The 12249-nt window shown below is 39.5% G+C and overlaps 1 long non-coding RNA gene across 1 annotated transcript in view; it reads right to left on the bottom strand.

Annotated features, from left to right (window-relative positions):
* Positions 1 to 11699, bottom strand: part of LOC139187140 (uncharacterized) — a 388840-nt gene extending 377141 nt beyond the window's left edge. The window contains exon 1 of the long non-coding RNA XR_011570779.1: positions 11550 to 11699. This is a non-coding gene — a long non-coding RNA (uncharacterized lncRNA). The remainder of the gene's footprint in view (positions 1 to 11549) is intronic.
* Between the last annotated feature and the right edge of the window lie 550 nt (positions 11700 to 12249).

The following is a 12249-nucleotide window of genomic DNA, read 5'->3' as shown; positions in this document are numbered from 1 at the left end:
CATACATGGACTTCGTTTGAAAAGGACCTCCATCTCGCAGGAGGAGCAATTAGAATGAAAATGCCTGATTCTTAAGAGGCACACTGTTCTTGGAAAACCTTGTTTAGACCTCTGCTTTAAGTGACACATATATAACTTCAAGGGACCTCAAAGCTACCTAGCTCAATCCCTGGAAAGATTCAAGAGTCAAAGAGATTAGGAGACTTGCCAAGTATTACACAGCTTGCCCAAGATGACAGGCAGCAGCAGTAAAATAATCATAGTGGCCACTACTATTTATTTAGCTCACACTAAGGGCTTTCCTAGTGGCTCAGTTGGTAAAGAATCTACCTGCAATGTAGGAGACCTGGGTTCGATCCCCGGGTCAGGAAGATCCCCTGGAGAAGGAAATGGGAACCCACTCTAGTACTCTTGCCTGGAGAATTCCATGGACAGAGAAGCTGGACAGGCTGCAGTCCATGGAATTGCAAAGAGTTGGACAGGACTCTGCGACTAACTTTCACTTTCAAGTGCTTTGCACTCATTAACTTAGGCCTCAATTATCCTATGTAGTAGAGGCTATTTTTACTTTCATTTCAGAAATGAGAAAAGGGAAACTTAGATATGCTGAATACCAGTCAATAAGGGGAGAGGGGTTTCAAAACTAGGACTCAGAGCCACCCTGCCAGGTTGGTAAATAGTCTATCATACCAAATGCTGGTAGACCTCACCTAATCTTTTTATATAAAGATAACACTTTCATTCAGAAGAAAATGGAAATTAGAGTAAGACAGTATATTTTAAACTTTTATAGTTCCTCATGGTTATTGAATTCTAACCAATATTCATTCTATTACAGAGAAAAACTGAACCTCATAATATGATCCAAACCTACTTAATGTCTGTATATATTAAAATAACACCTATACGGATATAATAACTACATCTCTTTCCAAAGTGCAACACCCTCTTTCCTTAAAGCTCTAAGAGATTGTTAGAAACAAGAGTAAGTTTCTTTTTTTAAGTACTAAAACAAAACACCTTGACTTTATCCTTTCAGATCTTCCCTATTTATCAGGCTGACATTTTGAAATTTGGGTTTGCTATGAAAATAGCTTACCCAATGAAAGAGCATTGTGTTGGGGCAATGTCTTTTTTGAGCACCATGACTCTTGATTTCATTGTTCTGTTTTGCTGCAGAATTACTATTGCTATTTTTAAATCATCGCTGTAGACTTGTCAGCTTTGAACCACTCCTGCTCTTGGCTGCACAGGCTCCAGCCGCCTTTTTAGTCCTACTGAGAAGTCATCCTATGTGTAATATTTTTATAGCTTCTCATCTATTTGTAATTGCTTCTCAAAAACTAGACAATTATGTCTGTGCCCTACTTTCCCCACCCTGATCTACATTACCCTTCTGACTGAAGTAATAACCTGCCATGCTTAAACAATTGGTACAATGCAGAGGACACTTGGGCCTGCTACACACTGCTATTGGAACACCAAATGTGGCTTTAGAAAGACAGATAAAAATGTATTTTACATGGGCCAACACTAGATTCAGGGAAGCCGTCTCTGCACACACATTCCTGACACAGGATCATCACACTGAGTGCTTCTCAAAGGTGGCAGCCTTCTTCCATTTGAAGTCTGAGACTCAGCAGGGAGGTTCCCCGACTCAAATACAACCAGTGCATCAGAACTGTCATTGCTGCTTACTGCGACGCCATGATGATACAAGGTCCGTGTCTTCCAGTTGATGCTAATTTCCAGAGTTAGGTTCTGAGACACACACCCAGCTTCAGATCACACAACACTTGTTTCATCCACACATTAGTTTACTCATTCATTTATTTGCTCATTTACTAACTCAGTAAGTATTGATGAGCAAAATCTTTCCAGGCTCTTATCCCCTAATATTCCCAATTTAAAATCTATGTTATCAAACATTCCTGAATTGAATTCTTAACCTCTACATTTTAATAAAAATATAAGAACTGAATGACATTTCTGAGCTCTTATGAAGAGGCATCATAATACAGAGGAAAGGAACATGCACTCTGGACTCTAGGCATAAGTTTGAAGTGTGACTTTACAGTTTAAGCAGCTGTGTGATCTTTGGAGAGACTACTCCATTCTTCTGTCCCTTTCTGTTCCTCTGTTTCTTCGTTTGTAAAATGAGACTGCTTGTAGTGTCTTTCCCATAGGTTTACTATGAGAATTAAGTGAGTAAATTGCAAGGAAAGCTCTTAAGACAGAGCACATAGGTACTTGTGGTTATTATGCAGCAAGTACTGTACCAAGGATATACAGAAATTATCTCAAACACACAAGGTAGGCATTATTTTTATCCTAAATTAGACACAAGAAAACCAAGATTTAGAAAGGTTAAGTGATGTGCCCAAAGTTGTGCAGGTATAGTTAAGAGTGAAGCCAAGGTTCCAACCCAAGTATTCTATTAACAGAGTCCATTTGATTAAAAACTCGGCTATACATCTCTGGCTTTCAGCTTTCCAACCACTGCCAGGCCAGGTTGGGTCAAGTGTGCTGTGATTTGACCTGGCTTGGTTTATGACACTGAATAAAAGTAAGTAGCCCTTCAGGAAGTATAACAGTCTCATCAACAGCATGTCTTCCCCACTCTGTGTATAAATCTGTGTCTAGATTATCTCTTCATTCATTTCATTTTACTTTCCCAGGATTCTTGCTGGTGACCACAGACTTTTTCTGCACTCTGAAAGAGGAATTTAGTAGCTAGGAAAATTGACTTTACTAAATTAGTTGCTCTTCAAGAAGATTTGTCAAAATAGAAATGGATCATACCAGAGGTTGAAAAATGCCCTTTTTGAGTCTTTTAAGCACACATATTTAAGTATATATATTTATATTTAAGTAATATAAATTCAAAGAAAAGGCTTCCTATAATTTCTAATGAAAATAGTGTGGAAATAAATACTGAAAAATAACATGTACTCAATGAAATGATGAACTGTTCTGTCATCCCCTCTGAGAAATTCTAACTTTTTTTTCCTTTTGTGTGTAGAACATACAGCAGGAGGGGAACAGGGGCAATGATTTTACAGGCAGGCTTCATATCCTTCAGGGACTGTCTAACTGTCACACTGCTTAGTTTTATATTCCATCAAATAGATTCTCTTTGTTCATGAAATAGCCACGAGCCTTATCATATCCTGTTTGGCTAGCTATTTTAATTAGAGAAATGTGAGATATTAATTATGAGAGTCTTTGAGTGGTAAAAGTGACTCAAGGAAAAATTAACAGCAATAACAACTGTTGAAATAATTACCAACTTTTATGAAGTACTTCCTGTGTACCATTTTATATATGTTATCTAATTTAATTCATACATCAACTCTATAAAGTAGGTACTGCTATTGTCTCTGCATTATAGATGAGGGAACTGAACTGAGGTACAGTGTTGAACTATCTGGCCTAAGTGTGACAAGAATAGCTAACTTTCACCAACATTTATGCTCCCCCTTCGAAAGAATCAACCTGCACAGCCACGGACTGTTTCTCAGCCTCCCCTGCATCTTGGTGGCACCATGTGACGAGTTCTTACCAGTAGGAAGCGGTGGAAGGGATGTGTGTCTCTTTCAGCTCTGTCAATTACTGGATGTGCCTTCTCCACATTTCCTACTTATTGGCTGGTTGGATACGAAAGATACTGAGGTTTTAAGAGATGCAAGAACCACGAGATGAAAGAGCCTCATCTCTGAATCACAGCATGGAAGATTGCTCACCAGGAACACCAGCACTAGATGGTTACATGAATGAGAAATAAGCTTCTATTGTGTCAAAGCACTGACAACATGGGATTTATTTGTTATAGCAACTGCTGCTACCCTAAGCAATACACAAGGTTGCCTTGGAGGAACTAGGAAGCAAACAAGGGGTTCTGATCTAGAGTCCATTCTTAACCACTCCACTCACATACCTCTCAGGAGTGAAGGCAGGAAGCTCTTCACTCTAGTTCCCTCATGGCAGAAATGCAAAGGGAGAGAGCGATGGTATTAGGAGACCAAGTCCAGAGAGTTCTGCTAAAGAGAATCCAGGCATACTTGTGTCTCATTGCGTTGCATTTATCTTTGGCTACTTAGTATCCAAAAAAAAAACTACATTTTCTTGAAATGCTACACAAAGGAAGTTTACATTTCCTTTCTCACTTTAAACTGAATATCAGCTCTACTTTCTGAGAACCTGCCCCAAAAGTGGACTGATTTAAAGAAGAAAAATAAGATAGTTATTCTAGATACCTTCCTGAATGAATTAGGTAATTTTGGATTTTCTAAAATTGAGAGGTGTGTCCCTAACTCAGCCTCATTCAGACTCCACAGCACAGACCACTATAAATGGACTTAGGTGCTAACTGAACTCAACAGAACTGAGTTTCTATGTTCCCTGTCCCTTGCCATCCCGCACATTCCCTCAGCCATCTCAGTTACCCAGGCCAATGCATACCTTTTTTATGGCCTAAATTTCCTGGATGGTTATGATTTCAGAATTTCTGGCCTCAGAGTGCAATAATTACCTCTTGATGATGTAATTAGAAACAAAATTTAACAGAGTATCATGGGATACCTAGAACCTTTCCAAACACATCCACCTCATTTATAAAGGGTTTTGAACTACTTCCCCAACCAACTACCCATAAAACTGGGGTTCCCAGGGTGACAGAACTCACCCCCTCCTGGAGAACACTCACACTGGCTATGCACTGACATTCAGTTGAAGAATACTATAAATGTTGTCAGTGACCAGTAACTGACAAGTGCGCTCATTCCCTTACCAGCGGTAGAGGCAAGTGTGCTGAAGTTAGCATCCTGGGATACAGTAGACATGATGTAGGAAATTAGTCATTAGACCCCAGAAGGCATGTTTTTCTCCCCCTGTGGTGATGCAGAGAGTTTAACAGGAGAGCTCCAGTGTGGGAACCTGTCTGTGGCAGCTTAGATGCTGTGTAAAGAGAGCAGTGCATGCCAGCCCTGTGTTCATATGAAGTGGGGATTTCCCATTTGACCCTCCCCCTTCACCACTACCTGCCACCCCGTCACAATGAAAACTGCCAAAAGAGAATGGGGTAGGGTCCTAAAGTCACGTTGTAAAGGCCATTACAACAGCTGAGCGTCCAAGACAAACACCTTCAGCCTTCAGGTTGTGGCTGCTTGCTTTCCCAGGGTGTTGCTGCTGCTGCTGCTAAGTCGCTTCCGTCGTGTCCGACTCTGTGCGACCCCATAGACGGCAGCACATCAGGCTCCCCCGTCCCTGGGATTCTCCAGGCAAGAACACTGGAGTGGGTTGCCATTTCCTTCTCCAATGCATGAAAGTGAAGTCGCTCAGTCGTGTCCGGCTCAGTGACCCCATGGACTGCAGCCCACCAGACTCCTCCATCCATGGGTTTAAAGATTTCAAAACGTGAAGTGAAAGAAACTGGTTAGCAGCTAATTCAGCATGTATTAAAGTAGTTTTGGGGCATCTGATGTGGCAATGTCAAACATAGGAGAAAAGTTCTATAATTTAACCACTTTCACCTGAATGGTGAGGAAGAAGCAGCTAAATTTCGGAAGTCCTTTGGGACTCTCTGGAACCTTCTAGAGATAATTTAATAAACAACTGGCCTTGATACTTTAAATGGAACCCAGATGCTATGCTGATGAGCAAGCAAAGGGGCCACTTGGTAATGCTGAGATAAATTCTGACATTTAAAGTCACTGGTGACTTGGGAAGGAATGAGAGACTTTTTCCCAAGTAGAGAAACTGGAGAAATGACATTTGTCCTAAAGTGAGAAAAGTACCTCAGTAGAGAATGCTAGTTGGAATACAAGCTTGCCACGATAGAAATCTCTGTAAGAATAAAGAAAGGATCTACTGCTGAATGGGAAATTAAGTCATTCCTACAGCACAGGTAGAATTCACCTGACCTGAGTTTAGCCTATAAAGGTTAGGATGAACTGAGGAGTCTGGAAGAAATTCTATGGATCAGAGTAGAAAAAAATAGAAGCCCCGCTACCATTCACTCAGGGCTGTCTTGAACATCAGTACCATCTTGAGGTGGAAAGTTTTCATCTTGGGGTCATCTTTCACCATGCTGTCTTACACTAGGCATTTATCTCCTCTTTATTTCATCTATAAAATAGAAATAATATATTCCCAATTTACTTCTTGCATTTATAGAGGTCAAGTGAGGTAATATAGGAGATGCCACTTACTGAAAGAGAAACTTGTTTCTAAATCTGAGAGAAGGTGAAGCCCATATTCTGAAAGCTCCAAGGCTTCCTTAAAGAACCCCTTGGTCCTTGGCAGAGTAATCATTTGGTTTAAAGGTCAAAGATTTATGAAAATGATCTGAACTTATACACCAGTGTTGTGTGGCAAACACTGCTCTGAGTGAGGAGATGCTAAAACAAGCGGGGAGGAGGCGGTAGGTGGGGAAGGAGAGGACAAGTGGTATAGCTGGCACACACTTTCCAACACTTCTGAAGCCAGAACAATTAAAGAGCAGCAGAAACGCCGTAGAAGTCCACTGGCAGGATGACACATCTGTTTCCTTCCTGGTGAGTAAAAGTGATGTCTTCTGAAGGTGACCCAGGAGCCATGGCCCTTCTCTGGCCCCAGCAGGTACATAGGAATTAGAAATTCCCATGCCTCCCCCTCCACTATCTGCAGTAGAGCAGATTAATTCCCTCAGACATATACCAACAAGAGCCACTCAGTGGCTCCCTCCTATGTTTTAGCAGCAGCCTGTGAAGTCTCCCTGCAGCGAGGGCTACTCCATGCCAACATTCCTGAAAACTGTAACCAGATGTACCTTCCTAAAACACATTAAGGAAAATTTGTGATTCTCCATTTGTGATACTCAAACTCCCTTACCCACCAGTTAAGGGCATTCATGGCCTGTTCCCTTTCACCTTTTGAAGCTCTCTCAACTCATAACCTATGCTTTATCTAAGCTAAACATGTTCTCCAAACACACAGCATGTTTCTCCACTTCCCTGGATTTGCCCAGACTGTTTCCTTCCTCTTTCTGAGGTATGACATCCAAACCAAAGGTGAAGTCTTGACAGTGCTTTATACCTGCTTATTTAACTGCAGCTTCCTTGCAACAATTCCAAAACATGTCTCTTACATTAATCATTTTGAAAGCCCCTAGCTGAATTCACTCAGAGCAATTACATTTTCTTTATATTATAAAAACTTATGTGGTTGCCATATTGCATCTTCTACACTGTAAATTCTTTGAGGTCAGGAAACCATTTCTTACCTTTATTTCCCCTGATTATCTAATTCAGTAGGAGTTCTATTTATTAAATGAATGAAAATGGTAATGAATAAATGAATGGCATCTTACCTTCCTTTGCTTATGCTGTTCTATACAAAAATGCTCTGCCTTTGACTTCAAAATATCAGCAGTCCTTCAACATCAAGTTCAAGGCTCATTTGCTCCATAAAGCCTTCCCCAAACTACACCTCAAACCCCACTAGCTCCTCTGCTATATATATATATATATATATATATATATATATATATATATATATATAGTCTATATGCCAAAAACCCAAACAGATTTTCTCCTAAATGTTCACTACCTGTTTGAAGACACAGGTCTCCTCCAAAGCAGAGGGTCTTAAAGCTGAGATCCATGAACAGGATTAAGGAGACCATGAACTTTCTAAAATCAAACACAAATTTTTGTGTAAATGGCCAATTGCACTACAGTGGCCCCAAACATTTTTAACCCCTCAAAGGTTAAAAGAACCACACTATTCTAAGAGCACTGTAAGCTGCTTTCGTGGAGCAGAGTTGGAATCTGTCTTGTAGGTCTCTTCTGGTTCCCACAGTGGTGAGCCAAGCACTAGGAACAGAGGGAAGGCCATCCTTGAATGACTGGAAGCACAACCTTGACAAGACCAATGTCTTTTAACCTTCACTGTGCCCACCTAACACAGCCTCCAGCCTGGGAGCTGGTGGGGAGAGCTTGGTAAGGCAATATAAGTAGCAAGCCAATGATGTCAGGATTATGGTGGGTTGATGCCTCCATTAGGATGGTGGGAACAGCACCTGGCCTAACAGAATTGCTTCTCTCTGTGAAATTCTATGATGAGATGGGGAAGGCAGTGCTGTTGCTGCAGAAGGCAGTGAGCCTTGGGTGGTTCTGGGTTGTTAAAAAGTAAACCCATTAAGGAGTTTGTCCCCTCTGGAGGCAGGTCTGGCTTGGTCCTGGGGGCTCAAGTCTAAATCCTTGCCATTATGTGCTCTCCTCTCTTTCCGCCTGGCCTGGTCTGGCCTGCCTCAACCACCTTGGTGCCTAGCTACAGTCCAAGGTCTGGAGAGCACTAGGCCTCATAGGTGCTGAATTCATATAAAATAGCCTTTATAAAGCATAGTCCTTTAGGGAGACAGCGTTAGCAACGAAATGTCAGAATTTCCACTTGGGCTTAAGGTGCAGGACAAATAAGGTCTGTACCAGCTGTAATGTTTTTATGAAAAATAATAATCTATGGTATCAAGTTGCAGATAATGACTTCAGCTATTTAACAAAAGAGATGATTTTGAAATAACAACAGGGAAGTACAATGGGTGATTTTTTGTTTTAACAAGCTGATTTCCTTTTGATTTCTCCTTGATTTAAAATATGGTTTGTGTTACAAACCAAAAAATTATAAGCAGCTAGTGCAGCCGTGGTTTCGATAAAACTCTCCTAAGTAATGATGATCCCACCTTATTTAGACAAGTCAGGGGTCAATATGGCCTTATTTGCTTCTGTTTTTCATTAGTGGTGCTCTCTCTGTAGCATCACACTTCCTACCAGCTCCTTGAATACACAGAGGATTCATGCTTCAGTTCTGCATGTATTAAGAATGCAGCTATAGCAACTACTAGCATTAATGAACTATTTGCTTATGCAGTAATAATTAACTTCCATTACATTACTTTGTGTGATTACTTTCTTAATTGCCTGAATTATGCATCCATTTAATATTTAATAACCATTCTCAGAAATCAGACACTGGTAAAAAACAAATTGCTCACAGTTTCCTTGCAATAATTAAGCTCACAAGAATAAATGAAACCTTTTAAAACCGAATGCCTTATGATTATATCCTTGCATATAGAACAAGATCCTAAATTAGTTATTTATTAAATCTAAATTTAAGTCCAAATAGTGCATTTTTCACTTTCACCTCGGGAAATCAACCTGTACAGTACCTGATAACAACAACAGAATTAAGTGCCTTCTATTTTCTTTGGGAGTCACAAGCTGCATTAATATTTATTACCATGCAAAATTCAAAAGTCCTTAAAATATTGTGTGTTTATTATTTATTTCAAGTTGGCATCTCTTTTACACAAGGTAAGTAAGATGTTTAGCTGGAGATTAAAGTGTTCTGAAATGAGATCAATAGCTCTCCATTAAGAAGGCTATTGTGAGCCTCCCCATTCTTTTCTGCTACCTCACCCCACTACCATCACCCACTCAGGTCCCTACATTCACCTCCAAGTCTCTTATAAAACAGCAAAAACCCATATATGCAATGTGTTTTAAGACAAGCAGAAGGAGATTCATGGCAATTTATCCTCGAACATTTACACTCACAGCCAGGCAGTTTGATCTCCTTGCCTTTTCAGGTTGCCAGCTAGCTCTCTCAGAACCCCGTGCCCTTCTGCCGCCAGCACCCAAGCAAAGCCACATGCTGATTTGCAAAGTGATCATGCTATTATCCTATTGTACATCAGCTTCAGTTCCCACCGGCTTGCAAAGTCATCACTGTCTTAACAAATAAAACGTGCGACTGCTTTATCGCAGGTTTCTTGGCGAATAGATTCTATTGAATCGGGACAAGACAGCTTTTTTTTTTTTTTTTTTTTACCTTCCTAGGACTGCATCTGCAAAATTGTTCTGCCATTCCACTTGATTATGGCAGCCATGTACAGACGTGTTTATCTGAACCATAACCATGTTAGTCTTAAGCTACAGGGACACTGGAATGTTATTTACCCACTCTTACCCTGTGCATACATAATATACACAAAATAATATGTGTCACATGGAAAATGGGGGGAGCTTAAAGCTTTTGGTAACAAATGAGCTAATCCAGGAAAATAGGTGCAGCTTAAAGGATTATATGCCGAGTGCCACGCAAATAACTGGGATGAATAATTTTCCTACCAGAGAAGAAAATCTTTTTTGTCAGGAGTGGAAATAGCCGTGGGGAAGGGGTAGCACTGGGGGTTGGTGTGTGGAGAACAAGTGGAGTTTCGGGTGTCACAAGTTGACAATAGCTGCTATCCCGAGTTTCTAAACGGAGCTAAATTGATGCCAATCTCACTGACTGTTGTTACAGTGGGCAGAGTCATTAGGATTTGCTTTTTAAATGATCTCTCAGGCTGTAAGGCTGAGCGCTGCTAGCAAGGCAAGGTTAGAGAGAAAATGATAGCAGTATGTTGATGCTTCACAGACCTCATGATAGTTTCCGTCTGTCATTATTTACGTCTGACTAGGTGCGTCATGTCAGCTACCTCGAAGACTTCGATATGAAGCTCTTGTTTGCCTCTACTCTAGCGCAGCCAGACGGGGTTACTATTATTTTTGCATCACTACACTTAGGTGAAGCTGGCTTCAATCTTTCAGTAATGGCACACAAAAGAAATAAAAATGGTTGTGTCCGAGTTATTATACATGCTTGTATTCTAACAGGCCTCGTCAGCATTGCTCAGAAAAAGGGAGAAAAAAAAGTGAATTTAAATCAATAAACAGACATTTATTAAAAGGTCAGCTTAGTTTTATTTGCTTCAGCTTCTTCGCCAATATTTTAGGTAGAACTATTTCTCTTTGGCTTTGGATTAGTGTCATTGTTACTGGATGGAAACACTTGGGGGGAAAAGCTGTAAAACTAACATTTGATCAAATTTACTCATGTTGTTTAATATCATTTTAATAAATTCTATCAGTGTCACTATAAATAAAGTCACAAAAAAGCTTTTGTTTTATATCTATATTATTGGCACCATTAAAGACAAACTTTCAAACTATGTGCATTTATCGGTAAAACTGTATATGGAGAGGGCTCATCACAGAACTCACAGCGATCTTTTTAATATAAGATGGCTGTTTCATATATCAGAAGAAATACTGTTATGGCAAAAAATAAAATACAATATTTATGTTCTTTCACCAATATTGTGTTAACAAATGAAATTACCACTATTCGATATAACTGTCCTTGGTGAAGTAAAGAAACATTAGCTGGAAAGATTTCTAGAATATTAGAATTTACTGACACCATTTTATACTGAAAACTGCCACATAGCTTTAGCAGGAAGCACATTTTAACAGGGCCAAACTGTACTAGGCCTTAAAAACATAAAATAAATATAACTAGATTTAAGTGCAAATGAAACAATCTACAAACATATTTGAAAATACGAATGCATAGACATATATGTAAGACATCAGTAAAAAACACATAAACAGTTCACAGTTTTTCTTTCCATAAATAATTCAGTGCAAAAACTTGAAAAGGTACAATCAAAAAATAAAACAACTCACATAGACTGTGTCTTAGGATCACCTGTTTACAAAGTTTCCACCAAGATTCTAGATTTCAGGAGTAAACAGCATTGTTGTACCCAGAAAATGAGTTATTACTTTAAAATGAGTCATTCAGACAAGAGAGAGAAAAAGCATTAACCCATCTTGCCTCCTGAGTTCTAAGCAGTTAACAGAATCTCAGGACCGCTGTGTCAACTGAACAGACTTCTATCAAAAGCCTGGATCACTCAGAAATACCTGGGGATGTACAGCACTTGATCTCCTTATTTAGACAGAAGAAGTGCTTATGTTTTCGAAGTATGCACAAGCCAAGTAAGCACAAAAGTATGGTGATAGAGATCTCTTTTCTGTTTTAAAGATCAGATGCCAGCTTCATGAGATATTTTCATGTTGACACATTCATGTTTGTGGCATATTTTATTAATTTCAAGTATAATGTTTTGTCAGGACTAATGAAATGCCCTGAATATATATATACACACATATATCTGTATCTATACATTTTTAGAACACTGTAGAATTTTCAACCAATGTGACTGCCATAAACTACTAAGACAAATACAGTAATTTGAAATGAATTAATCACATTTTCTCAATCTCCTAAATTTTAAAAATAATTATATTACAGTACATATGTTAAAATACTTTTTCAAAAAAATGATTTGCCCAAGGCATTTTTCTTACCTCCTGCCCAAGC

The sequence above is a fragment of the Bos indicus genome, chromosome 2 (genome assembly GCF_029378745.1).
Source record: "Bos indicus isolate NIAB-ARS_2022 breed Sahiwal x Tharparkar chromosome 2, NIAB-ARS_B.indTharparkar_mat_pri_1.0, whole genome shotgun sequence".
Classification (NCBI taxonomy): Eukaryota; Metazoa; Chordata; class Mammalia; order Artiodactyla; family Bovidae; genus Bos; species Bos indicus.
The sequence above is the reverse complement of the archived record's forward strand: the minus strand, read 5'-3'. Positions and strand labels throughout refer to the sequence as shown.